Source organism: Nuphar pumila, chromosome 1 (assembly GCF_984573655.1).
Source record: "Nuphar pumila chromosome 1, dmNupPumi1.hap1.1, whole genome shotgun sequence".
Lineage (NCBI taxonomy): Eukaryota > Viridiplantae > Streptophyta > Magnoliopsida > Nymphaeales > Nymphaeaceae > Nuphar > Nuphar pumila.
The window spans coordinates 161529704-161553032 of NC_143249.1; the positions used below are offsets into that span (position 1 = coordinate 161529704).

Here is a 23329-nt window from a genome sequence, read left to right on the forward strand (position 1 = left end):
GATGCCGTTTAAGCTCGTTTCGGGCGTTTTTCAGGGCCGTTTCTATGACGGCTAGTCGGTTCGTGCGTTGCGGCCCCCACGGCTCCCGCGTGAGGCATAAGAGCATTTTTTCGCGCAACATGTAACGGGTGCGATCATACCAGCACTAAAGCACCGGATCCCATCAGAACTCCGAAGTTAAGCGTGCTTGGGCGAGAGTAGTACTGGGATGGGTGACCTCCTGGGAAGTCCTCGTGTCGCTCTCTTTTTGCCTTCGGCGCTTTTTTGTCGTCGGCACCAACCTTCGACCTTCTTTTCACTTCCCGCAACACATCGTATCTGATCCATCGAGGTCTTCTGCTTCCCTTTCACCCTCGCCTTGCGCGCCGCAGCGCCGGCACCCGACATGAGCCGCGGCGTGCGACAAACGCAGCAGTTCCGGGTCGCCGGACCGTAACTTGGCACGCCGATGTCGGAATTCGGCGATTTTCGTGGCCACGGAAAGCTCGTTCCGCTGGCTACGACGTGGCGAACAGACGAAGTCGGTTCGGGACCGTTTCGGATGCCGTTTAAGCTCGTTTCGGGCGTTTTTCGGGGCCGTTTCTATGACGGCTAGTCGGTTCGTGCGTTGCGGCCCCCACGGCTCCCGCGTGAGGCATAAGAGCATTTTTTCGCGCAACATGTAACGGGTGCGATCATACCAGCACTAAAGCACCGGATCCCATCAGAACTCCGAAGTTAAGCGTGCTTGGGCAAGAGTAGTACTGGGATGGGTGACCTCCTGGGAAGTCCTCGTGTTGCACTCTTTTTTTGCCTTCGGCGCTTTTTTGTCGTCGGCACCAACCTTCGACCTTCTTTTCACTTCCCGCAACACACCGTATCTGATCCATCGAGGTCTTCTGCTTCCCTTTCAACCTCGCCTTGCGCGCCGCAGCGCCGGCACCCGACACGAGCCGCGGCGTGCGACAAACGCAGCAGTTCCGGGTCGCCGGACCGTAACTTGGCACGCCGATGTCGGAATTCGGCGATTTTCGTGGCCACGGAAAGCTCGTTCCGCTGGCTACGACGTGGCGAACAGACGAAGTCGGTTCGGGACCGTTTCGGATGCCGTTTAAGCTCGTTTCGGGCATTTTTCGGGGCCGTTTCTATGACGGCTAGTCGGTTCGTGCGTTGCGGCCCCCACGGCTCCCGCTTGAGGCATAAGAGCATTTTTTCGCGCAACATGTAACGGGTGCGATCATACCAGCACTAAAGCACCGGATCCCATCAGAACTCCGAAGTTAATCGTGCTTGGGTGAGAGTAGTACTGGGATGGGTGACCTCCTGGGAAGTCCTCGTGTTGCACTCTTTTTTTGCCTTCGGCGCTTTTTTGTCGTCGGCACCAACCTTCGACCTTCTTTTCACTTCCCGCAACACACCGTATCTGATCCATCGAGGTCTTCTGCTTCCCTTTCACCCTCGCCTTGCGCGCCGCAGCGCCGGCACCCGACACGAGCCGCGGCGTGCGACAAACGCAGCAGTTCCGGGTCGCCGGACCGTAACTTGGCACGCCGATGTCGGAATTCGGCGATTTTCGTGGCCACGGAAAGCTCGTTCCGCTGGCTACGACGTGGCGAACAGACGAAGTCGGTTCGGGACCGTTTCGGATGCCGTTTAAGCTCGTTTCGGGCGTTTTTCGGGGTCGTTTCTATGACGGCTAGTCGGTTCGTGCGTTGCGGCCCCCACGGCTCCCGCGTGAGGCATAAGAGCATTTTTTCGCGCAACATGTAACGGGTGCGATCATACCAGCACTAAAGCACCGGATCCCATCATAACTCCGAAGTTAAGCGTGCTCGGGCGAGAGTAGTACTGGGATGGGTGACCTCCTGGGAAGTCCTCGTGTTGCACTCTTTTTTTGCCTTCGGCGCTTTTTTGTCGTCGGCACCAACCTTCGACCTTCTTTTCACTTCCCGCAACACACCGTATCTGATCCATCGAGGTCTTCTGCTTCCCTTTCAACCTCGCCTTGCGCGCCGCAGCGCCGGCACCCGACACGAGCCGCGACGTGCGACAAATGCAGCAGTTCCGGGTCGCCGGACCGTAACTTGGCACGCCGATGTCGGAATTCGGCGATTTTCGTGGCCACGGAAAGCTCGTTCCGCTGGCTACGACGTGGCGAACAGACGAAGTCGGTTCGGGACCGTTTCGGATGCCGTTTAAGCTCGTTTCGGGCATTTTTCGGGGCCGTTTCTATGACGGCTAGTCGGTTCGTGCGTTGCGGCCCCCACGGCTCCCGCGTGAGGCATAAGAGCATTTTTTCGCGCAACATGTAACGGGTGCGATCATACCAGCACTAAAGCACCGGATCCCATCAGAACTCCGAAGTTAATCGTGCTTGGGTGAGAGTAGTACTGGGATGGGTGACCTCCTGGGAAGTCCTCGTGTTGCACTCTTTTTTTGCCTTCGGCGCTTTTTTGTCGTCGGCACCAACCTTCGACCTTCTTTTCACTTCCCGCAACACACCGTATCTGATCCATCGAGGTCTTCTGCTTCCCTTTCACCCTCGCCTTGCGCGCCGCAGCGCCGGCACCCGACACGAGCCGCGGCGTGCGACAAACGCAGCAGTTCCGGGTCGCCGGACCGTAACTTGGCACGCCGATGTCGGAATTCGGCGATTTTCGTGGCCACGGAAAGCTCGTTCCGCTGGCTACGACGTGGCGAACAGACGAAGTCGGTTCGGGACCGTTTCGGATGCCGTTTAAGCTCGTTTCGGGCGTTTTTCGGGGTCGTTTCTATGACGGCTAGTCGGTTCGTGCGTTGCGGCCCCCACGGCTCCCGCGTGAGGCATAAGAGCATTTTTTCGCGCAACATGTAACGGGTGCGATCATACCAGCACTAAAGCACCGGATCCCATCATAACTCCGAAGTTAAGCGTGCTTGGGCGAGAGTAGTACTGGGATGGGTGACCTCCTGGGAAGTCCTCGTGTTGCACTCTTTTTTTGCCTTCGGCGCTTTTTTGTCGTCGGCACCAACCTTCGACCTTCTTTTCACTTCCCGCAACACACCGTATCTGATCCATCGAGGTCTTCTGCTTCCCTTTCAACCTCGCCTTGCGCGCCGCAGCGCCGGCACCCGACACGAGCCGCGGCGTGCGACAAACGCAGCAGTTCCGGGTCGCCGGACCGTAACTTGGCACGCCGATGTCGGAATTCGGCGATTTTCGTGGCCACGGAAAGCTCGTTCCGCTGGCTACGACGTGGCGAACAGACGAAGTCGGTTCGGGACCGTTTCGGATGCCGTTTAAGCTCGTTTCGGGCATTTTTCGGGGCCGTTTCTATGACGGCTAGTCGGTTCGTGCGTTGCGGCCCCCACGGCTCCCGCGTGAGGAATAAGAGCATTTTTTCGCGCAACATGTAACGGGTGCGATCATACCAGCACTAAAGCACCGGATCCCATCAGAACTCCGAAGTTAATCGTGCTTGGGTGAGAGTAGTACTGGGATGGGTGACCTCCTGGGAAGTCCTCGTGTTGCACTCTTTTTTTGCCTTCGGCGCTTTTTTGTCGTCGGCACCAACCTTCGACCTTCTTTTCACTTCCCGCAACACACCGTATCTGATCCATCGAGGTCTTCTGCTTCCCTTTCACCCTCGCCTTGCGCGCCGCAGCGCCGGCACCCGACACGAGCCGCGGCGTGCGACAAACGCAGCAGTTCCGGGTCGCCGGACCGTAACTTGGCACGCCGATGTCGGAATTCGGCGATTTTCGTGGCCACGGAAAGCTCGTTCCGCTGGCTACGACGTGGCGAACAGACGAAGTCGGTTCGGGACCGTTTCGGATGCCGTTTAAGCTCGTTTCGGGCATTTTTCGGGGTCGTTTCTATGACGGCTAGTCGATTCGTGCGTTGCGGCCCCCACGGCTCCCGCGTGAGGCATAAGAGCATTTTTTCGCGCAACATGTAACGGGTGCGATCATACCAGCACTAAAGCACCGGATCCCATCATAACTCCGAAGTTAAGCGTGCTTGGGCGAGAGTAGTACTGGGATGGGTGACCTCCTGGGAAGTCCTCGTGTTGCACTCTTTTTTTGCCTTCGGCGCTTTTTTGTCGTCGGCACCAACCTTCGACCTTCTTTTCACTTCCCGCAACACACCGTATCTGATCCATCGAGGTCTTCTGCTTCCCTTTCAACCTCGCCTTGCGCGCCGCAGCGCCGGCACCCGACACGAGCCGCGGCGTGCGACAAACGCAGCAGTTCCGGGTCGCCGGACCGTAACTTGGCACGCCGATGTCGGAATTCGGCGATTTTCGTGGCCACGGAAAGCTCGTTCCGCTGGCTACGACGTGGCGAACAGACGAAGTCGGTTCGGGACCGTTTCGGATGCCGTTTAAGCTCGTTTCGGGCGTTTTTCGGGGCCGTTTCTATGACGGCTAGTCGGTTCGTGCGTTGCGGCCCCCACGGCTCCCGCGTGAGGCATAAGAGCATTTTTTCGCGCAACATGTAACGGGTGCGATCATACCAGCACTAAAGCACCGGATCCCATCAGAACTTCAAAGTTAAGCGTGATTGGGCGAGAGTAGTACTGGGATGGGTGACCTCCTGGGAAGTCCTCGTGTTGCACTCTCTTTTTGCCTTCGGCGCTTTTTTATCGTCGGCACCAACCTCCGACCTTCTTTTCACTTCCCGCAACACATCGTATCTGATCCATCGAGGTCTTCTGCTTCCCTTTCACCCTCGCCGTGCGCGCCGCAGCGCCGGCACCCGACACGAGCCGCGGCGTGCGACAAACGCAGCAGTTCCGGGTCGCCGGACCGTAACTTGGCACGCCGATGTCGGAATTCGGCGATTTTCGTGGCCACGGAAAGCTCGTTCCGCTGGCTACGACGTGGCGAACAGACGAAGTCGGTTCGGGACCGTTTCGGATGCCGTTTAAGCTCGTTTCGGGCGTTTTTCAGGGCCGTTTCTATGACGGCTAGTCGGTTCGTGCGTTGCGGCCCCCACGGCTCCCGCGTGAGGCATAAGAGCATTTTTTCGCGCAACATGTAACGGGTGCGATCATACCAGCACTAAAGCACCGGATCCCATCAGAACTCCGAAGTTAAGCGTGCTTGGGCGAGAGTAGTACTGGGATGGGTGACCTCCTGGGAAGTCCTCGTGTCGCTCTCTTTTTGCCTTCGGCGCTTTTTTGTCGTCGGCACCAACCTTCGACCTTCTTTTCACTTCCCGCAACACATCGTATCTGATCCATCGAGGTCTTCTGCTTCCCTTTCACCCTCGCCTTGCGCGCCGCAGCGCCGGCACCCGACATGAGCCGCGGCGTGCGACAAACGCAGCAGTTCCGGGTCGCCGGACCGTAACTTGGCACGCCGATGTCGGAATTCGGCGATTTTCGTGGCCACGGAAAGCTCGTTCCGCTGGCTACGACGTGGCGAACAGCCGAAGTCGGTTCGGGACCGTTTCGGATGCCGTTTAAGCTCGTTTCGGGCGTTTTTCGGGGCCGTTTCTATGACGGCTAGTCGGTTCGTGCGTTGCGGCCCCCACGGCTCCCGCGTGAGGCATAAGAGCATTTTTTCGCGCAACATGTAACGGGTGCGATCATACCAGCACTAAAGCACCGGATCCCATCAGAACTCCGAAGTTAAGCGTGCTTGGGCAAGAGTAGTACTGGGATGGGTGACCTCCTGGGAAGTCCTCGTGTTGCACTCTTTTTTTGCCTTCGGCGCTTTTTTGTCGTCGGCACCAACCTTCGACCTTCTTTTCACTTCCCGCAACACACCGTATCTGATCCATCGAGGTCTTCTGCTTCCCTTTCAACCTCGCCTTGCGCGCCGCAGCGCCGGCACCCGACACGAGCCGCGGCGTGCGACAAACGCAGCAGTTCCGGGTCGCCGGACCGTAACTTGGCACGCCGATGTCGGAATTCGGCGATTTTCGTGGCCACGGAAAGCTCGTTCCGCTGGCTACGACGTGGCGAACAGACGAAGTCGGTTCGGGACCGTTTCGGATGCCGTTTAAGCTCGTTTCGGGCATTTTTCGGGGCCGTTTCTATGACGGCTAGTCGGTTCGTGCGTTGCGGCCCCCACGGCTCCCGCTTGAGGCATAAGAGCATTTTTTCGCGCAACATGTAACGGGTGCGATCATACCAGCACTAAAGCACCGGATCCCATCAGAACTCCGAAGTTAATCGTGCTTGGGTGAGAGTAGTACTGGGATGGGTGACCTCCTGGGAAGTCCTCGTGTTGCACTCTTTTTTTGCCTTCGGCGCTTTTTTGTCGTCGGCACCAACCTTCGACCTTCTTTTCACTTCCCGCAACACACCGTATCTGATCCATCGAGGTCTTCTGCTTCCCTTTCACCCTCGCCTTGCGCGCCGCAGCGCCGGCACCCGACACGAGCCGCGGCGTGCGACAAACGCAGCAGTTCCGGGTCGCCGGACCGTAACTTGGCACGCCGATGTCGGAATTCGGCGATTTTCGTGGCCACGGAAAGCTCGTTCCGCTGGCTACGACGTGGCGAACAGACGAAGTCGGTTCGGGACCGTTTCGGATGCCGTTTAAGCTCGTTTCGGGCGTTTTTCGGGGTCGTTTCTATGACGGCTAGTCGGTTCGTGCGTTGCGGCCCCCACGGCTCCCGCGTGAGGCATAAGAGCATTTTTTCGCGCAACATGTAACGGGTGCGATCATACCAGCACTAAAGCACCGGATCCCATCATAACTCCGAAGTTAAGCGTGCTCGGGCGAGAGTAGTACTGGGATGGGTGACCTCCTGGGAAGTCCTCGTGTTGCACTCTTTTTTTGCCTTCGGCGCTTTTTTGTCGTCGGCACCAACCTTCGACCTTCTTTTCACTTCCCGCAACACACCGTATCTGATCCATCGAGGTCTTCTGCTTCCCTTTCAACCTCGCCTTGCGCGCCGCAGCGCCGGCACCCGACACGAGCCGCGGCGTGCGACAAACGCAGCAGTTCCGGGTCGCCGGACCGTAACTTGGCACGCCGATGTCGGAATTCGGCGATTTTCGTGGCCACGGAAAGCTCGTTCCGCTGGCTACGACGTGGCGAACAGACGAAGTCGGTTCGGGACCGTTTCGGATGCCGTTTAAGCTCGTTTCGGGCGTTTTTCGGGGTCGTTTCTATGACGGCTAGTCGGTTCGTGCGTTGCGGCCCCCACGGCTCCCGCGTGAGGCATAAGAGCATTTTTTCGCGCAACATGTAACGGGTGCGATCATACCAGCACTAAAGCACCGGATCCCATCATAACTCCGAAGTTAAGCGTGCTTGGGCGAGAGTAGTACTGGGATGGGTGACCTCCTGGGAAGTCCTCGTGTTGCACTCTTTTTTTGCCTTCGGCGCTTTTTTGTCGTCGGCACCAACCTTCGACCTTCTTTTCACTTCCCGCAACACACCGTATCTGATCCATCGAGGTCTTCTGCTTCCCTTTCAACCTCGCCTTGCGCGCCGCAGCGCCGGCACCCGACACGAGCCGCGGCGTGCGACAAACGCAGCAGTTCCGGGTCGCCGGACCGTAACTTGGCACGCCGATGTCGGAATTCGGCGATTTTCGTGGCCACGGAAAGCTCGTTCCGCTGGCTACGACGTGGCGAACAGACGAAGTCGGTTCGGGACCGTTTCGGATGCCGTTTAAGCTCGTTTCGGGCGTTTTTCGGGGCCGTTTCTATGACGGCTAGTCGGTTCGTGCGTTGCGGCCCCCACGGCTCCCGCGTGAGGCATAAGAGCATTTTTTCGCGCAACATGTAACGGGTGCGATCATACCAGCACTAAAGCACCGGATCCCATCATAACTCCGAAGTTAAGCGTGCTCGGGCGAGAGTAGTACTGGGATGGGTGACCTCCTGGGAAGTCCTCGTGTTGCACTCTTTTTTTGCCTTCGGCGCTTTTTTGTCGTCGGCACCAACCTTCGACCTTCTTTTCACTTCCCGCAACACACCGTATCTGATCCATCGAGGTCTTCTGCTTCCCTTTCAACCTCGCCTTGCGCGCCGCAGCGCCGGCACCCGACACGAGCCGCGGCGTGCGACAAACGCAGCAGTTCCGGGTCGCCGGACCGTAACTTGGCACGCCGATGTCGGAATTCGGCGATTTTCGTGGCCACGGAAAGCTCGTTCCGCTGGCTACGACGTGGCGAACAGACGAAGTCGGTTCGGGACCGTTTCGGATGCCGTTTAAGCTCGTTTCGGGCATTTTTCGGGGCCGTTTCTATGACGGCTAGTCGGTTCGTGCGTTGCGGCCCCCACGGCTCCCGCGTGAGGCATAAGAGCATTTTTTCGCGCAACATGTAACGGGTGCGATCATACCAGCACTAAAGCACCGGATCCCATCAGAACTCCGAAGTTAATCGTGCTTGGGTGAGAGTAGTACTGGGATGGGTGACCTCCTGGGAAGTCCTCGTGTTGCACTCTTTTTTTGCCTTCGGCGCTTTTTTGTCGTCGGCACCAACCTTCGACCTTCTTTTCACTTCCCGCAACACACCGTATCTGATCCATCGAGGTCTTCTGCTTCCCTTTCACCCTCGCCTTGCGCGCCGCAGCGCCGGCACCCGACACGAGCCGCGGCGTGCGACAAACGCAGCAGTTCCGGGTCGCCGGACCGTAACTTGGCACGCCGATGTCGGAATTCGGCGATTTTCGTGGCCACGGAAAGCTCGTTCCGCTGGCTACGACGTGGCGAACAGACGAAGTCGGTTCGGGACCGTTTCGGATGCCGTTTAAGCTCGTTTCGGGCGTTTTTCGGGGTCGTTTCTATGACGGCTAGTCGGTTCGTGCGTTGCGGCCCCCACGGCTCCCGCGTGAGGCATAAGAGCATTTTTTCGCGCAACATGTAACGGGTGCGATCATACCAGCACTAAAGCACCGGATCCCATCATAACTCCGAAGTTAAGCGTGCTTGGGCGAGAGTAGTACTGGGATGGGTGACCTCCTGGGAAGTCCTCGTGTTGCACTCTTTTTTTGCCTTCGGCGCCTTTTTGTCGTCGGCACCAACCTTCGACCTTCTTTTCACTTCCCGCAACACACCGTATCTGATCCATCGAGGTCTTCTGCTTCCCTTTCAACCTCGCCTTGCGCGCCGCAGCGCCGGCACCCGACACGAGCCGCGGCGTGCGACAAACGCAGCAGTTCCGGGTCGCCGGACCGTAACTTGGCACGCCGATGTCGGAATTCGGCGATTTTCGTGGCCACGGAAAGCTCGTTCCGCTGGCTACGACGTGGCGAACAGACGAAGTCGGTTCGGGACCGTTTCGGATGCCGTTTAAGCTCGTTTCGGGCATTTTTCGGGGCCGTTTCTATGACGGCTAGTCGGTTCGTGCGTTGCGGCCCCCACGGCTCCCGCGTGAGGAATAAGAGCATTTTTTCGCGCAACATGTAACGGGTGCGATCATACCAGCACTAAAGCACCGGATCCCATCAGAACTCCGAAGTTAATCGTGCTTGGGTGAGAGTAGTACTGGGATGGGTGACCTCCTGGGAAGTCCTCGTGTTGCACTCTTTTTTTGCCTTCGGCGCTTTTTTGTCGTCGGCACCAACCTTCGACCTTCTTTTCACTTCCCGCAACACACCGTATCTGATCCATCGAGGTCTTCTGCTTCCCTTTCACCCTCGCCTTGCGCGCCGCAGCGCCGGCACCCGACACGAGCCGCGGCGTGCGACAAACGCAGCAGTTCCGGGTCGCCGGACCGTAACTTGGCACGCCGATGTCGGAATTCGGCGATTTTCGTGGCCACGGAAAGCTCGTTCCGCTGGCTACGACGTGGCGAACAGACGAAGTCGGTTCGGGACCGTTTCGGATGCCGTTTAAGCTCGTTTCGGGCGTTTTTCGGGGTCGTTTCTATGACGGCTAGTCGGTTCGTGCGTTGCGGCCCCCACGGCTCCCGCGTGAGGCATAAGAGCATTTTTTCGCGCAACATGTAACGGGTGCGATCATACCAGCACTAAAGCACCGGATCCCATCATAACTCCGAAGTTAAGCGTGCTTGGGCGAGAGTAGTACTGGGATGGGTGACCTCCTGGGAAGTCCTCGTGTTGCACTCTTTTTTTGCCTTCGGCGCTTTTTTGTCGTCGGCACCAACCTTCAACCTTCTTTTCACTTCCCGCAACACACCGTATCTGATCCATCGAGGTCTTCTGCTTCCCTTTCAACCTCGCCTTGCGCGCCGCAGCGCCAGCACCCGACACGAGCCGCGGCGTGCGACAAACGCAGCAGTTCCGGGTCGCCGGACCGTAACTTGGCACGCCGATGTCGGAATTCGGCGATTTTCGTGGCCACGGAAAGCTCGTTCCGCTGGCTACGACGTGGCGAACAGACGAAGTCGGTTCGGGACCGTTTCGGATGCCGTTTAAGCTCGTTTCGGGCGTTTTTCGGGGCCGTTTCTATGACGGCTAGTCGGTTCGTGCGTTGCGGCCCCCACGGCTCCCGCGTGAGGCATAAGAGCATTTTTTCGCGCAACATGTAACGGGTGCGATCATACCAGCACTAAAGCACCGGATCCCATCATAACTCCGAAGTTAAGCGTGCTTGGGCGAGAGTAGTACTGGGATGGGTGACCTCCTGGGAAGTCCTCGTGTTGCACTCTTTTTTTGCCTTCGGCGCTTTTTTGTCGTCGGCACCAACCTTCGACCTTCTTTTCACTTCCCGCAACACACCGTATCTGATCCATCGAGGTCTTCTGCTTCCCTTTCAACCTCGCCTTGCGCGCCGCAGCGCCGGCACCCGACACGAGCCGCGGCGTGCGACAAACGCAGCAGTTCCGGGTCGACGGACCGTAACTTGGCACGCCGATGTCGGAATTCGGCGATTTTCGTGGCCACGGAAAGCTCGTTCCGCTGGCTACGACGTGGCGAACAGACGAAGTCGGTTCGGGACCGTTTCGGATGCCGTTTAAGCTCGTTTCGGGCGTTTTTCGGGGTCGTTTCTATGACGGCTAGTCGGTTCGTGCGTTGCGGCCCCCACGGCTCCCGCGTGAGGCATAAGAGCATTTTTTCGCGCAACATGTAACGGGTGCGATCATACCAGCACTAAAGCACCGGATCCCATCATAACTCCGAAGTTAAGCGTGCTTGGGCGAGAGTAGTACTGGGATGGGTGACCTCCTGGGAAGTCCTCGTGTTGCACTCTTTTTTTGCCTTCGGCGCTTTTTTGTCGTCGGCACCAACCTTCGACCTTCTTTTCACTTCCCGCAACACACCGTATCTGATCCATCGAGGTCTTCTGCTTCCCTTTCAACCTCGCCTTGCGCGCCGCAGCGCCGGCACCCGACACGAGCCGCGGCGTGCGACAAACGCAGCAGTTCCGGGTCGCCGGACCGTAACTTGGCACGCCGATGTCGGAATTCGGCGATTTTCGTGGCCACGGAAAGCTCGTTCCGCTGGCTACGACGTGGCGAACAGACGAAGTCGGTTCGGGACCGTTTCGGATGCCGTTTAAGCTCGTTTCGGGCGTTTTTCGGGGCCGTTTCTATGACGGCTAGTCGGTTCGTGCGTTGCGGCCCCCACGGCTCCCGCGTGAGGCATAAGAGCATTTTTTCGCGCAACATGTAACGGGTGCGATCATACCAGCACTAAAGCACCGGATCCCATCAGAACTTCAAAGTTAAGCGTGATTGGGCGAGAGTAGTACTGGGATGGGTGACCTCCTGGGAAGTCCTCGTGTTGCACTCTCTTTTTGCCTTCGGCGCTTTTTTATCGTCGGCACCAACCTCCGACCTTCTTTTCACTTCCCGCAACACATCGTATCTGATCCATCGAGGTCTTCTGCTTCCCTTTCACCCTCGCCGTGCGCGCCGCAGCGCCGGCACCCGACACGAGCCGCGGCGTGCGACAAACGCAGCAGTTCCGGGTCGCCGGACCGTAACTTGGCACGCCGATGTCGGAATTCGGCGATTTTCGTGGCCACGGAAAGCTCGTTCCGCTGGCTACGACGTGGCGAACAGACGAAGTCGGTTCGGGACCGTTTCGGATGCCGTTTAAGCTCGTTTCGGGCGTTTTTCAGGGCCGTTTCTATGACGGCTAGTCGGTTCGTGCGTTGCGGCCCCCACGGCTCCCGCGTGAGGCATAAGAGCATTTTTTCGCGCAACATGTAACGGGTGCGATCATACCAGCACTAAAGCACCGGATCCCATCAGAACTCCGAAGTTAAGCGTGCTTGGGCGAGAGTAGTACTGGGATGGGTGACCTCCTGGGAAGTCCTCGTGTCGCTCTCTTTTTGCCTTCGGCGCTTTTTTGTCGTCGGCACCAACCTTCGACCTTCTTTTCACTTCCCGCAACACATCGTATCTGATCCATCGAGGTCTTCTGCTTCCCTTTCACCCTCGCCTTGCGCGCCGCAGCGCCGGCACCCGACATGAGCCGCGGCGTGCGACAAACGCAGCAGTTCCGGGTCGCCGGACCGTAACTTGGCACGCCGATGTCGGAATTCGGCGATTTTCGTGGCCACGGAAAGCTCGTTCCGCTGGCTACGACGTGGCGAACAGACGAAGTCGGTTCGGGACCGTTTCGGATGCCGTTTAAGCTCGTTTCGGGCGTTTTTCGGGGCCGTTTCTATGACGGCTAGTCGGTTCGTGCGTTGCGGCCCCCACGGCTCCCGCGTGAGGCATAAGAGCATTTTTTCGCGCAACATGTAACGGGTGCGATCATACCAGCACTAAAGCACCGGATCCCATCAGAACTCCGAAGTTAAGCGTGCTTGGGCAAGAGTAGTACTGGGATGGGTGACCTCCTGGGAAGTCCTCGTGTTGCACTCTTTTTTTGCCTTCGGCGCTTTTTTGTCGTCGGCACCAACCTTCGACCTTCTTTTCACTTCCCGCAACACACCGTATCTGATCCATCGAGGTCTTCTGCTTCCCTTTCAACCTCGCCTTGCGCGCCGCAGCGCCGGCACCCGACACGAGCCGCGGCGTGCGACAAACGCAGCAGTTCCGGGTCGCCGGACCGTAACTTGGCACGCCGATGTCGGAATTCGGCGATTTTCGTGGCCACGGAAAGCTCGTTCCGCTGGCTACGACGTGGCGAACAGACGAAGTCGGTTCGGGACCGTTTCGGATGCCGTTTAAGCTCGTTTCGGGCATTTTTCGGGGCCGTTTCTATGACGGCTAGTCGGTTCGTGCGTTGCGGCCCCCACGGCTCCCGCTTGAGGCATAAGAGCATTTTTTCGCGCAACATGTAACGGGTGCGATCATACCAGCACTAAAGCACCGGATCCCATCAGAACTCCGAAGTTAATCGTGCTTGGGTGAGAGTAGTACTGGGATGGGTGACCTCCTGGGAAGTCCTCGTGTTGCACTCTTTTTTTGCCTTCGGCGCTTTTTTGTCGTCGGCACCAACCTTCGACCTTCTTTTCACTTCCCGCAACACACCGTATCTGATCCATCGAGGTCTTCTGCTTCCCTTTCACCCTCGCCTTGCGCGCCGCAGCGCCGGCACCCGACACGAGCCGCGGCGTGCGACAAACGCAGCAGTTCCGGGTCGCCGGACCGTAACTTGGCACGCCGATGTCGGAATTCGGCGATTTTCGTGGCCACGGAAAGCTCGTTCCGCTGGCTACGACGTGGCGAACAGACGAAGTCGGTTCGGGACCGTTTCGGATGCCGTTTAAGCTCGTTTCGGGCGTTTTTCGGGGTCGTTTCTATGACGGCTAGTCGGTTCGTGCGTTGCGGCCCCCACGGCTCCCGCGTGAGGCATAAGAGCATTTTTTCGCGCAACATGTAACGGGTGCGATCATACCAGCACTAAAGCACCGGATCCCATCATAACTCCGAAGTTAAGCGTGCTCGGGCGAGAGTAGTACTGGGATGGGTGACCTCCTGGGAAGTCCTCGTGTTGCACTCTTTTTTTGCCTTCGGCGCTTTTTTGTCGTCGGCACCAACCTTCGACCTTCTTTTCACTTCCCGCAACACACCGTATCTGATCCATCGAGGTCTTCTGCTTCCCTTTCAACCTCGCCTTGCGCGCCGCAGCGCCGGCACCCGACACGAGCCGCGGCGTGCGACAAATGCAGCAGTTCCGGGTCGCCGGACCGTAACTTGGCACGCCGATGTCGGAATTCGGCGATTTTCGTGGCCACGGAAAGCTCGTTCCGCTGGCTACGACGTGGCGAACAGACGAAGTCGGTTCGGGACCGTTTCGGATGCCGTTTAAGCTCGTTTCGGGCATTTTTCGGGGCCGTTTCTATGACGGCTAGTCGGTTCGTGCGTTGCGGCCCCCACGGCTCCCGCGTGAGGCATAAGAGCATTTTTTCGCGCAACATGTAACGGGTGCGATCATACCAGCACTAAAGCACCGGATCCCATCAGAACTCCGAAGTTAATCGTGCTTGGGTGAGAGTAGTACTGGGATGGGTGACCTCCTGGGAAGTCCTCGTGTTGCACTCTTTTTTTGCCTTCGGCGCTTTTTTGTCGTCGGCACCAACCTTCGACCTTCTTTTCACTTCCCGCAACACACCGTATCTGATCCATCGAGGTCTTCTGCTTCCCTTTCACCCTCGCCTTGCGCGCCGCAGCGCCGGCACCCGACACGAGCCGCGGCGTGCGACAAACGCAGCAGTTCCGGGTCGCCGGACCGTAACTTGGCACGCCGATGTCGGAATTCGGCGATTTTCGTGGCCACGGAAAGCTCGTTCCGCTGGCTACGACGTGGCGAACAGACGAAGTCGGTTCGGGACCGTTTCGGATGCCGTTTAAGCTCGTTTCGGGCGTTTTTCGGGGTCGTTTCTATGACGGCTAGTCGGTTCGTGCGTTGCGGCCCCCACGGCTCCCGCGTGAGGCATAAGAGCATTTTTTCGCGCAACATGTAACGGGTGCGATCATACCAGCACTAAAGCACCGGATCCCATCATAACTCCGAAGTTAAGCGTGCTTGGGCGAGAGTAGTACTGGGATGGGTGACCTCCTGGGAAGTCCTCGTGTTGCACTCTTTTTTTGCCTTCGGCGCCTTTTTGTCGTCGGCACCAACCTTCGACCTTCTTTTCACTTCCCGCAACACACCGTATCTGATCCATCGAGGTCTTCTGCTTCCCTTTCAACCTCGCCTTGCGCGCCGCAGCGCCGGCACCCGACACGAGCCGCGGCGTGCGACAAACGCAGCAGTTCCGGGTCGCCGGACCGTAACTTGGCACGCCGATGTCGGAATTCGGCGATTTTCGTGGCCACGGAAAGCTCGTTCCGCTGGCTACGACGTGGCGAACAGACGAAGTCGGTTCGGGACCGTTTCGGATGCCGTTTAAGCTCGTTTCGGGCATTTTTCGGGGCCGTTTCTATGACGGCTAGTCGGTTCGTGCGTTGCGGCCCCCACGGCTCCCGCGTGAGGAATAAGAGCATTTTTTCGCGCAACATGTAACGGGTGCGATCATACCAGCACTAAAGCACCGGATCCCATCAGAACTCCGAAGTTAATCGTGCTTGGGTGAGAGTAGTACTGGGATGGGTGACCTCCTGGGAAGTCCTCGTGTTGCACTCTTTTTTTGCCTTCGGCGCTTTTTTGTCGTCGGCACCAACCTTCGACCTTCTTTTCACTTCCCGCAACACACCGTATCTGATCCATCGAGGTCTTCTGCTTCCCTTTCACCCTCGCCTTGCGCGCCGCAGCGCCGGCACCCGACACGAGCCGCGGCGTGCGACAAACGCAGCAGTTCCGGGTCGCCGGACCGTAACTTGGCACGCCGATGTCGGAATTCGGCGATTTTCGTGGCCACGGAAAGCTCGTTCCGCTGGCTACGACGTGGCGAACAGACGAAGTCGGTTCGGGACCGTTTCGGATGCCGTTTAAGCTCGTTTCGGGCGTTTTTCGGGGTCGTTTCTATGACGGCTAGTCGGTTCGTGCGTTGCGGCCCCCACGGCTCCCGCGTGAGGCATAAGAGCATTTTTTCGCGCAACATGTAACGGGTGCGATCATACCAGCACTAAAGCACCGGATCCCATCATAACTCCGAAGTTAAGCGTGCTTGGGCGAGAGTAGTACTGGGATGGGTGACCTCCTGGGAAGTCCTCGTGTTGCACTCTTTTTTTGCCTTCGGCGCTTTTTTGTCGTCGGCACCAACCTTCAACCTTCTTTTCACTTCCCGCAACACACCGTATCTGATCCATCGAGGTCTTCTGCTTCCCTTTCAACCTCGCCTTGCGCGCCGCAGCGCCAGCACCCGACACGAGCCGCGGCGTGCGACAAACGCAGCAGTTCCGGGTCGCCGGACCGTAACTTGGCACGCCGATGTCGGAATTCGGCGATTTTCGTGGCCACGGAAAGCTCGTTCCGCTGGCTACGACGTGGCGAACAGACGAAGTCGGTTCGGGACCGTTTCGGATGCCGTTTAAGCTCGTTTCGGGCGTTTTTCGGGGCCGTTTCTATGACGGCTAGTCGGTTCGTGCGTTGCGGCCCCCACGGCTCCCGCGTGAGGCATAAGAGCATTTTTTCGCGCAACATGTAACGGGTGCGATCATACCAGCACTAAAGCACCGGATCCCATCATAACTCCGAAGTTAAGCGTGCTTGGGCGAGAGTAGTACTGGGATGGGTGACCTCCTGGGAAGTCCTCGTGTTGCACTCTTTTTTTGCCTTCGGCGCTTTTTTGTCGTCGGCACCAACCTTCGACCTTCTTTTCACTTCCCGCAACACACCGTATCTGATCCATCGAGGTCTTCTGCTTCCCTTTCAACCTCGCCTTGCGCGCCGCAGCGCCGGCACCCGACACGAGCCGCGGCGTGCGACAAACGCAGCAGTTCCGGGTCGACGGACCGTAACTTGGCACGCCGATGTCGGAATTCGGCGATTTTCGTGGCCACGGAAAGCTCGTTCCGCTGGCTACGACGTGGCGAACAGACGAAGTCGGTTCGGGACCGTTTCGGATGCCGTTTAAGCTCGTTTCGGGCGTTTTTCGGGGTCGTTTCTATGACGGCTAGTCGGTTCGTGCGTTGCGGCCCCCACGGCTCCCGCGTGAGGCATAAGAGCATTTTTTCGCGCAACATGTAACGGGTGCGATCATACCAGCACTAAAGCACCGGATCCCATCATAACTCCGAAGTTAAGCGTGCTTGGGCGAGAGTAGTACTGGGATGGGTGACCTCCTGGGAAGTCCTCGTGTTGCACTCTTTTTTTGCCTTCGGCGCTTTTTTGTCGTCGGCACCAACCTTCGACCTTCTTTTCACTTCCCGCAACACACCGTATCTGATCCATCGAGGTCTTCTGCTTCCCTTTCAACCTCGCCTTGCGCGCCGCAGCGCCGGCACCCGACACGAGCCGCGGCGTGCGACAAACGCAGCAGTTCCGGGTCGCCGGACCGTAACTTGGCACGCCGATGTCGGAATTCGGCGATTTTCGTGGCCACGGAAAGCTCGTTCCGCTGGCTACGACGTGGCGAACAGACGAAGTCGGTTCGGGACCGTTTCGGATGCCGTTTAAGCTCGTTTCGGGCGTTTTTCGGGGCCGTTTCTATGACGGCTAGTCGGTTCGTGCGTTGCGGCCCCCACGGCTCCCGCGTGAGGCATAAGAGCATTTTTTCGCGCAACATGTAACGGGTGCGATCATACCAGCACTAAAGCACCGGATCCCATCAGAACTTCAAAGTTAAGCGTGATTGGGCGAGAGTAGTACTGGGATGGGTGACCTCCTGGGAAGTCCTCGTGTTGCACTCTCTTTTTGCCTTCGGCGCTTTTTTATCGTCGGCACCAACCTCCGACCTTCTTTTCACTTCCCGCAACACATCGTATCTGATCCATCGAGGTCTTCTGCTTCCCTTTCACCCTCGCCGTGCGCGCCGCAGCGCCGGCACCCGACACGAGCCGCGGCGTGCGACAAACGCAGCAGTTCCGGGTCGCCGGACCGTAACTTGGCACGCCGATGTCGGAATTCGGCGATTTTCGTGGCCACGGAAAGCTCGTTCCGCTGGCTACGACGTGGCGAACAGACGAAGTCGGTTCGGGACCGTTTCGGATGCCGTTTAAGCTCGTTTCGGGCGTTTTTCAGGGCCGTTTCTATGACGGCTAGTCGGTTCGTGCGTTGCGGCCCCCACGGCTCCCGCGTGAGGCATAAGAGCATTTTTTCGCGCAACATGTAACGGGTGCGATCATACCAGCACTAAAGCACCGGATCCCATCAGAACTCCGAAGTTAAGCGTGCTTGGGCGAGAGTAGTACTGGGATGGGTGACCTCCTGGGAAGTCCTCGTGTCGCTCTCTTTTTGCCTTCGGCGCTTTTTTGTCGTCGGCACCAACCTTCGACCTTCTTTTCACTTCCCGCAACACATCGTATCTGATCCATCGAGGTCTTCTGCTTCCCTTTCACCCTCGCCTTGCGCGCCGCAGCGCCGGCACCCGACATGAGCCGCGGCGTGCGACAAACGCAGCAGTTCCGGGTCGCCGGACCGTAACTTGGCACGCCGATGTCGGAATTCGGCGATTTTCGTGGCCACGGAAAGCTCGTTCCGCTGGCTACGACGTGGCGAACAGACGAAGTCGGTTCGGGACCGTTTCGGATGCCGTTTAAGCTCGTTTCGGGCGTTTTTCGGGGCCGTTTCTATGACGGCTAGTCGGTTCGTGCGTTGCGGCCCCCACGGCTCCCGCGTGAGGCATAAGAGCATTTTTTCGCGCAACATGTAACGGGTGCGATCATACCAGCACTAAAGCACCGGATCCCATCAGAACTCCGAAGTTAAGCGTGCTTGGGCAAGAGTAGTACTGGGATGGGTGACCTCCTGGGAAGTCCTCGTGTTGCACTCTTTTTTTGCCTTCGGCGCTTTTTTGTCGTCGGCACCAACCTTCGACCTTCTTTTCACTTTCCGCAACACACCGTATCTGATCCATCGAGGTCTTCTGCTTCCCTTTCAACCTCGCCTTGCGCGCCGCAGCGCCGGCACCCGACACGAGCCGCGGCGTGCGACAAACGCAGCAGTTCCGGGTCGCCGGACCGTAACTTGGCACGCCGATGTCGGAATTCGGCGATTTTCGTGGCCACGGAAAGCTCGTTCCGCTGGCTACGACGTGGCGAACAGACGAAGTCGGTTCGGGACCGTTTCGGATGCCGTTTAAGCTCGTTTCGGGCATTTTTCGGGGCCGTTTCTATGACGGCTAGTCGGTTCGTGCGTTGCGGCCCCCACGGCTCCCGCTTGAGGCATAAGAGCATTTTTTCGCGCAACATGTAACGGGTGCGATCATACCAGCACTAAAGCACCGGATCCCATCAGAACTCCGAAGTTAATCGTGCTTGGGTGAGAGTAGTACTGGGATGGGTGACCTCCTGGGAAGTCCTCGTGTTGCACTCTTTTTTTGCCTTCGGCGCTTTTTTGTCGTCGGCACCAACCTTCGACCTTCTTTTCACTTCCCGCAACACACCGTATCTGATCCATCGAGGTCTTCTGCTTCCCTTTCACCCTCGCCTTGCGCGCCGCAGCGCCGGCACCCGACACGAGCCGCGGCGTGCGACAAACGCAGCAGTTCCGGGTCGCCGGACCGTAACTTGGCACGCCGATGTCGGAATTCGGCGATTTTCGTGGCCACGGAAAGCTCGTTCCGCTGGCTACGACGTGGCGAACAGACGAAGTCGGTTCGGGACCGTTTCGGATGCCGTTTAAGCTCGTTTCGGGCGTTTTTCGGGGTCGTTTCTATGACGGCTAGTCGGTTCGTGCGTTGCGGCCCCCACGGCTCCCGCGTGAGGCATAAGAGCATTTTTTCGCGCAACATGTAACGGGTGCGATCATACCAGCACTAAAGCACCGGATCCCATCATAACTCCGAAGTTAAGCGTGCTCGGGCGAGAGTAGTACTGGGATGGGTGACCTCCTGGGAAGTCCTCGTGTTGCACTCTTTTTTTGCCTTCGGCGCTTTTTTGTCGTCGGCACCAACCTTCGACCTTCTTTTCACTTCCCGCAACACACCGTATCTGATCCATCGAGGTCTTCTGCTTCCCTTTCAACCTCGCCTTGCGCGCCGCAGCGCCGGCACCCGACACGAGCCGCGGCGTGCGACAAATGCAGCAGTTCCGGGTCGCCGGACCGTAACTTGGCACGCCGATGTCGGAATTCGGCGATTTTCGTGGCCACGGAAAGCTCGTTCCGCTGGCTACGACGTGGCGAACAGACGAAGTCGGTTCGGGACCGTTTCGGATGCCGTTTAAGCTCGTTTCGGGCATTTTTCGGGGCCGTTTCTATGACGGCTAGTCGGTTCGTGCGTTGCGGCCCCCACGGCTCCCGCGTGAGGCATAAGAGCATTTTTTCGCGCAACATGTAACGGGTGCGATCATACCAGCACTAAAGCACCGGATCCCATCAGAACTCCGAAGTTAATCGTGCTTGGGTGAGAGTAGTACTGGGATGGGTGACCTCCTGGGAAGTCCTCGTGTTGCACTCTTTTTTTGCCTTCGGCGCTTTTTTGTCGTCGGCACCAACCTTCGACCTTCTTTTCACTTCCCGCAACACACCGTATCTGATCCATCGAGGTCTTCTGCTTCCCTTTCACCCTCGCCTTGCGCGCCGCAGCGCCGGCACCCGACACGAGCCGCGGCGTGCGACAAACGCAGCAGTTCCGGGTCGCCGGACCGTAACTTGGCACGCCGATGTCGGAATTCGGCGATTTTCGTGGCCACGGAAAGCTCGTTCCGCTGGCTACGACGTGGCGAACAGACGAAGTCGGTTCGGGACCGTTTCGGATGCCGTTTAAGCTCGTTTCGGGCGTTTTTCGGGGTCGTTTCTATGACGGCTAGTCGGTTCGTGCGTTGCGGCCCCCACGGCTCCCGCGTGAGGCATAAGAGCATTTTTTCGCGCAACATGTAACGGGTGCGATCATACCAGCACTAAAGCACCGGATCCCATCATAACTCCGAAGTTAAGCGTGCTTGGGCGAGAGTAGTACTGGGATGGGTGACCTCCTGGGAAGTCCTCGTGTCGCTCTCTTTTTGCCTTCGGCGCTTTTTTGTCGTCGGCACCAACCTTCGACCTTCTTTTCACTTCCCGCAACACACCGTATCTGATCCATCGAGGTCTTCTGCTTCCCTTTCACCCTCGCCTTGCGCGCCGCAGCGCCGGCACCCGACATGAGCCGCGGCGTGCGACAAACGCAGCAGTTCCGGGTCGCCGGACCGTAACTTGGCACGCCGATGTCGGAATTCGGCGATTTTCGTGGCCACGGAAAGCTCGTTCCGCTGGCTACGACGTGGCGAACAGACGAAGTCGGTTCGGGACCGTTTCGGATGCCGTTTAAGCTCGTTTCGGGCGTTTTTCGGGGTCGTTTCTATGACGGCTAGTCGGTTCGTGCGTTGCGGCCCCCACGGCTCCCGCGTGAGGCATAAGAGCATTTTTTCGCGCAACATGTAACGAGTGCGATCATACCAGCACTAAAGCACCGGATCCCATCAGAACTCCGAAGTTAAGCGTGCTTGGGCGAGAGTAGTACTGGGATGGGTGACCTCCTGGGAAGTCCTCGTGTTGCACTCTTTTTTTGCCTTCGGCGCTTTTTTGTCGTCGGCACCAACCTTCGACCTTCTTTTCACTTCCCGCAACACACCGTATCTGATCCATCGAGGTCTTCTGCTTCCCTTTCACCCTCGCCTTGCGCGCCGCAGCGCCGGCACCCGACACGAGCCGCGGCGTGCGACAAACGCAGCAGTTCCGGGTCGCCGGACCGTAACTTGGCACGCCGATGTCGGAATTCGGCGATTTTCGTGGCCACGGAAAGCTCGTTCCGCTGGCTACGACGTGGCGAACAGACGAAGTCGGTTCGGGACCGTTTCGGATGCCGTTTAAGCTCGTTTCGGGCATTTTTCGGGGTCGTTTCTATGACGGCTAGTCGATTCGTGCGTTGCGGCCCCCACGGCTCCCGCGTGAGGCATAAGAGCATTTTTTCGCGCAACATGTAACGGGTGCGATCATACCAGCACTAAAGCACCGGATCCCATCATAACTCCGAAGTTAAGCGTGCTTGGGCGAGAGTAGTACTGGGATGGGTGACCTCCTGGGAAGTCCTCGTGTTGCACTCTTTTTTTGCCTTCGGCGCTTTTTTGTCGTCGGCACCAACCTTCGACCTTCTTTTCACTTCCCGCAACACACCGTATCTGATCCATCGAGGTCTTCTGCTTCCCTTTCAACCTCGCCTTGCGCGCCGCAGCGCCGGCACCCGACACGAGCCGCGGCGTGCGACAAACGCAGCAGTTCCGGGTCGCCGGACCGTAACTTGGCACGCCGATGTCGGAATTCGGCGATTTTCGTGGCCACGGAAAGCTCGTTCCGCTGGCTACGACGTGGCGAACAGACGAAGTCGGTTCGGGACCGTTTCGGATGCCGTTTAAGCTCGTTTCGGGCGTTTTTCGGGGCCGTTTCTATGACGGCTAGTCGGTTCGTGCGTTGCGGCCCCCACGGCTCCCGCGTGAGGCATAAGAGCATTTTTTCGCGCAACATGTAACGGGTGCGATCATACCAGCACTAAAGCACCGGATCCCATCAGAACTTCAAAGTTAAGCGTGATTGGGCGAGAGTAGTACTGGGATGGGTGACCTCCTGGGAAGTCCTCGTGTTGCACTCTCTTTTTGCCTTCGGCGCTTTTTTATCGTCGGCACCAACCTCCGACCTTCTTTTCACTTCCCGCAACACATCGTATCTGATCCATCGAGGTCTTCTGCTTCCCTTTCACCCTCGCCGTGCGCGCCGCAGCGCCGGCACCCGACACGAGCCGCGGCGTGCGACAAACGCAGCAGTTCCGGGTCGCCGGACCGTAACTTGGCACGCCGATGTCGGAATTCGGCGATTTTCGTGGCCACGGAAAGCTCGTTCCGCTGGCTACGACGTGGCGAACAGACGAAGTCGGTTCGGGACCGTTTCGGATGCCGTTTAAGCTCGTTTCGGGCGTTTTTCAGGGCCGTTTCTATGACGGCTAGTCGGTTCGTGCGTTGCGGCCCCCACGGCTCCCGCGTGAGGCATAAGAGCATTTTTTCGCGCAACATGTAACGGGTGCGATCATACCAGCACTAAAGCACCGGATCCCATCAGAACTCCGAAGTTAAGCGTGCTTGGGCGAGAGTAGTACTGGGATGGGTGACCTCCTGGGAAGTCCTCGTGTCGCTCTCTTTTTGCCTTCGGCGCTTTTTTGTCGTCGGCACCAACCTTCGACCTTCTTTTCACTTCCCGCAACACATCGTATCTGATCCATCGAGGTCTTCTGCTTCCCTTTCACCCTCGCCTTGCGCGCCGCAGCGCCGGCACCCGACATGAGCCGCGGCGTGCGACAAACGCAGCAGTTCCGGGTCGCCGGACCGTAACTTGGCACGCCGATGTCGGAATTCGGCGATTTTCGTGGCCACGGAAAGCTCGTTCCGCTGGCTACGACGTGGCGAACAGACGAAGTCGGTTCGGGACCGTTTCGGATGCCGTTTAAGCTCGTTTCGGGCGTTTTTCGGG

The 23329-nt window shown here is 58.2% G+C and overlaps 43 non-coding genes across 43 annotated transcripts; all 43 read left to right on the forward strand.

The window, feature by feature from the left end:
• The first annotated feature begins 126 nt into the window (after positions 1–126).
• On the forward strand, positions 127–245 carry LOC149849552 (5S ribosomal RNA). Its single transcript, XR_016426646.1, has one exon. It is a non-coding gene; the product is annotated as a 5S ribosomal RNA (ribosomal RNA).
• A 421-nt stretch (positions 246–666) lies between these two features.
• Positions 667–785, forward strand: LOC149849553 (5S ribosomal RNA). The gene has a single exon (XR_016427197.1). It is a non-coding gene; the product is annotated as a 5S ribosomal RNA (ribosomal RNA).
• Positions 786–1208: 423 nt separating this feature from the next.
• On the forward strand, positions 1209–1327 carry LOC149849554 (5S ribosomal RNA). The gene has a single exon (XR_016433678.1). It is a non-coding gene; the product is annotated as a 5S ribosomal RNA (ribosomal RNA).
• Positions 1328–1750: 423 nt separating this feature from the next.
• On the forward strand, positions 1751–1869 carry LOC149849555 (5S ribosomal RNA). Its single transcript, XR_016434471.1, has one exon. It is a non-coding gene; the product is annotated as a 5S ribosomal RNA (ribosomal RNA).
• Positions 1870–2292: 423 nt separating this feature from the next.
• LOC149849556 (5S ribosomal RNA) lies at positions 2293–2411 on the forward strand. The gene has a single exon (XR_016433682.1). It is a non-coding gene; the product is annotated as a 5S ribosomal RNA (ribosomal RNA).
• Positions 2412–2834: 423 nt separating this feature from the next.
• LOC149849557 (5S ribosomal RNA) lies at positions 2835–2953 on the forward strand. Its single transcript, XR_016434239.1, has one exon. It is a non-coding gene; the product is annotated as a 5S ribosomal RNA (ribosomal RNA).
• Positions 2954–3376: 423 nt separating this feature from the next.
• Positions 3377–3495, forward strand: LOC149849558 (5S ribosomal RNA). Its single transcript, XR_016433684.1, has one exon. It is a non-coding gene; the product is annotated as a 5S ribosomal RNA (ribosomal RNA).
• Positions 3496–3918: 423 nt separating this feature from the next.
• Positions 3919–4037, forward strand: LOC149849559 (5S ribosomal RNA). Its single transcript, XR_016434242.1, has one exon. It is a non-coding gene; the product is annotated as a 5S ribosomal RNA (ribosomal RNA).
• A 423-nt stretch (positions 4038–4460) lies between these two features.
• On the forward strand, positions 4461–4579 carry LOC149849560 (5S ribosomal RNA). Its single transcript, XR_016425984.1, has one exon. It is a non-coding gene; the product is annotated as a 5S ribosomal RNA (ribosomal RNA).
• A 423-nt stretch (positions 4580–5002) lies between these two features.
• On the forward strand, positions 5003–5121 carry LOC149849561 (5S ribosomal RNA). The gene has a single exon (XR_016426647.1). It is a non-coding gene; the product is annotated as a 5S ribosomal RNA (ribosomal RNA).
• A 421-nt stretch (positions 5122–5542) lies between these two features.
• Positions 5543–5661, forward strand: LOC149849562 (5S ribosomal RNA). The gene has a single exon (XR_016427202.1). It is a non-coding gene; the product is annotated as a 5S ribosomal RNA (ribosomal RNA).
• Positions 5662–6084: 423 nt separating this feature from the next.
• LOC149849563 (5S ribosomal RNA) lies at positions 6085–6203 on the forward strand. The gene has a single exon (XR_016433685.1). It is a non-coding gene; the product is annotated as a 5S ribosomal RNA (ribosomal RNA).
• Positions 6204–6626: 423 nt separating this feature from the next.
• On the forward strand, positions 6627–6745 carry LOC149849564 (5S ribosomal RNA). Its single transcript, XR_016434472.1, has one exon. It is a non-coding gene; the product is annotated as a 5S ribosomal RNA (ribosomal RNA).
• A 423-nt stretch (positions 6746–7168) lies between these two features.
• On the forward strand, positions 7169–7287 carry LOC149849565 (5S ribosomal RNA). Its single transcript, XR_016434243.1, has one exon. It is a non-coding gene; the product is annotated as a 5S ribosomal RNA (ribosomal RNA).
• A 423-nt stretch (positions 7288–7710) lies between these two features.
• Positions 7711–7829, forward strand: LOC149849566 (5S ribosomal RNA). The gene has a single exon (XR_016434486.1). It is a non-coding gene; the product is annotated as a 5S ribosomal RNA (ribosomal RNA).
• A 423-nt stretch (positions 7830–8252) lies between these two features.
• Positions 8253–8371, forward strand: LOC149849567 (5S ribosomal RNA). The gene has a single exon (XR_016433686.1). It is a non-coding gene; the product is annotated as a 5S ribosomal RNA (ribosomal RNA).
• Positions 8372–8794: 423 nt separating this feature from the next.
• LOC149849568 (5S ribosomal RNA) lies at positions 8795–8913 on the forward strand. The gene has a single exon (XR_016434244.1). It is a non-coding gene; the product is annotated as a 5S ribosomal RNA (ribosomal RNA).
• A 423-nt stretch (positions 8914–9336) lies between these two features.
• LOC149849569 (5S ribosomal RNA) lies at positions 9337–9455 on the forward strand. The gene has a single exon (XR_016433690.1). It is a non-coding gene; the product is annotated as a 5S ribosomal RNA (ribosomal RNA).
• Positions 9456–9878: 423 nt separating this feature from the next.
• On the forward strand, positions 9879–9997 carry LOC149849570 (5S ribosomal RNA). The gene has a single exon (XR_016434245.1). It is a non-coding gene; the product is annotated as a 5S ribosomal RNA (ribosomal RNA).
• A 423-nt stretch (positions 9998–10420) lies between these two features.
• LOC149849571 (5S ribosomal RNA) lies at positions 10421–10539 on the forward strand. The gene has a single exon (XR_016434246.1). It is a non-coding gene; the product is annotated as a 5S ribosomal RNA (ribosomal RNA).
• Positions 10540–10962: 423 nt separating this feature from the next.
• LOC149849572 (5S ribosomal RNA) lies at positions 10963–11081 on the forward strand. The gene has a single exon (XR_016434250.1). It is a non-coding gene; the product is annotated as a 5S ribosomal RNA (ribosomal RNA).
• Positions 11082–11504: 423 nt separating this feature from the next.
• Positions 11505–11623, forward strand: LOC149849573 (5S ribosomal RNA). Its single transcript, XR_016425985.1, has one exon. It is a non-coding gene; the product is annotated as a 5S ribosomal RNA (ribosomal RNA).
• A 423-nt stretch (positions 11624–12046) lies between these two features.
• On the forward strand, positions 12047–12165 carry LOC149849574 (5S ribosomal RNA). The gene has a single exon (XR_016426648.1). It is a non-coding gene; the product is annotated as a 5S ribosomal RNA (ribosomal RNA).
• Positions 12166–12586: 421 nt separating this feature from the next.
• LOC149849575 (5S ribosomal RNA) lies at positions 12587–12705 on the forward strand. The gene has a single exon (XR_016427203.1). It is a non-coding gene; the product is annotated as a 5S ribosomal RNA (ribosomal RNA).
• Positions 12706–13128: 423 nt separating this feature from the next.
• LOC149849576 (5S ribosomal RNA) lies at positions 13129–13247 on the forward strand. The gene has a single exon (XR_016433694.1). It is a non-coding gene; the product is annotated as a 5S ribosomal RNA (ribosomal RNA).
• A 423-nt stretch (positions 13248–13670) lies between these two features.
• Positions 13671–13789, forward strand: LOC149849577 (5S ribosomal RNA). The gene has a single exon (XR_016434497.1). It is a non-coding gene; the product is annotated as a 5S ribosomal RNA (ribosomal RNA).
• A 423-nt stretch (positions 13790–14212) lies between these two features.
• Positions 14213–14331, forward strand: LOC149849578 (5S ribosomal RNA). The gene has a single exon (XR_016433696.1). It is a non-coding gene; the product is annotated as a 5S ribosomal RNA (ribosomal RNA).
• Positions 14332–14754: 423 nt separating this feature from the next.
• LOC149849579 (5S ribosomal RNA) lies at positions 14755–14873 on the forward strand. Its single transcript, XR_016434251.1, has one exon. It is a non-coding gene; the product is annotated as a 5S ribosomal RNA (ribosomal RNA).
• A 423-nt stretch (positions 14874–15296) lies between these two features.
• On the forward strand, positions 15297–15415 carry LOC149849580 (5S ribosomal RNA). The gene has a single exon (XR_016433697.1). It is a non-coding gene; the product is annotated as a 5S ribosomal RNA (ribosomal RNA).
• A 423-nt stretch (positions 15416–15838) lies between these two features.
• Positions 15839–15957, forward strand: LOC149849581 (5S ribosomal RNA). The gene has a single exon (XR_016434254.1). It is a non-coding gene; the product is annotated as a 5S ribosomal RNA (ribosomal RNA).
• Positions 15958–16380: 423 nt separating this feature from the next.
• Positions 16381–16499, forward strand: LOC149849582 (5S ribosomal RNA). Its single transcript, XR_016434255.1, has one exon. It is a non-coding gene; the product is annotated as a 5S ribosomal RNA (ribosomal RNA).
• A 423-nt stretch (positions 16500–16922) lies between these two features.
• Positions 16923–17041, forward strand: LOC149849583 (5S ribosomal RNA). Its single transcript, XR_016434256.1, has one exon. It is a non-coding gene; the product is annotated as a 5S ribosomal RNA (ribosomal RNA).
• Positions 17042–17464: 423 nt separating this feature from the next.
• LOC149849584 (5S ribosomal RNA) lies at positions 17465–17583 on the forward strand. Its single transcript, XR_016425986.1, has one exon. It is a non-coding gene; the product is annotated as a 5S ribosomal RNA (ribosomal RNA).
• Positions 17584–18006: 423 nt separating this feature from the next.
• LOC149849585 (5S ribosomal RNA) lies at positions 18007–18125 on the forward strand. Its single transcript, XR_016426651.1, has one exon. It is a non-coding gene; the product is annotated as a 5S ribosomal RNA (ribosomal RNA).
• A 421-nt stretch (positions 18126–18546) lies between these two features.
• LOC149849586 (5S ribosomal RNA) lies at positions 18547–18665 on the forward strand. Its single transcript, XR_016427204.1, has one exon. It is a non-coding gene; the product is annotated as a 5S ribosomal RNA (ribosomal RNA).
• Positions 18666–19088: 423 nt separating this feature from the next.
• Positions 19089–19207, forward strand: LOC149849587 (5S ribosomal RNA). The gene has a single exon (XR_016433699.1). It is a non-coding gene; the product is annotated as a 5S ribosomal RNA (ribosomal RNA).
• A 423-nt stretch (positions 19208–19630) lies between these two features.
• On the forward strand, positions 19631–19749 carry LOC149849588 (5S ribosomal RNA). Its single transcript, XR_016434508.1, has one exon. It is a non-coding gene; the product is annotated as a 5S ribosomal RNA (ribosomal RNA).
• A 423-nt stretch (positions 19750–20172) lies between these two features.
• LOC149849589 (5S ribosomal RNA) lies at positions 20173–20291 on the forward strand. Its single transcript, XR_016433701.1, has one exon. It is a non-coding gene; the product is annotated as a 5S ribosomal RNA (ribosomal RNA).
• Positions 20292–20714: 423 nt separating this feature from the next.
• Positions 20715–20833, forward strand: LOC149849590 (5S ribosomal RNA). Its single transcript, XR_016425798.1, has one exon. It is a non-coding gene; the product is annotated as a 5S ribosomal RNA (ribosomal RNA).
• A 421-nt stretch (positions 20834–21254) lies between these two features.
• On the forward strand, positions 21255–21373 carry LOC149849591 (5S ribosomal RNA). The gene has a single exon (XR_016426878.1). It is a non-coding gene; the product is annotated as a 5S ribosomal RNA (ribosomal RNA).
• A 423-nt stretch (positions 21374–21796) lies between these two features.
• On the forward strand, positions 21797–21915 carry LOC149849592 (5S ribosomal RNA). The gene has a single exon (XR_016434257.1). It is a non-coding gene; the product is annotated as a 5S ribosomal RNA (ribosomal RNA).
• A 423-nt stretch (positions 21916–22338) lies between these two features.
• LOC149849593 (5S ribosomal RNA) lies at positions 22339–22457 on the forward strand. Its single transcript, XR_016425990.1, has one exon. It is a non-coding gene; the product is annotated as a 5S ribosomal RNA (ribosomal RNA).
• A 423-nt stretch (positions 22458–22880) lies between these two features.
• On the forward strand, positions 22881–22999 carry LOC149849594 (5S ribosomal RNA). The gene has a single exon (XR_016426655.1). It is a non-coding gene; the product is annotated as a 5S ribosomal RNA (ribosomal RNA).
• The last annotated feature ends 330 nt before the right edge of the window (positions 23000–23329 follow it).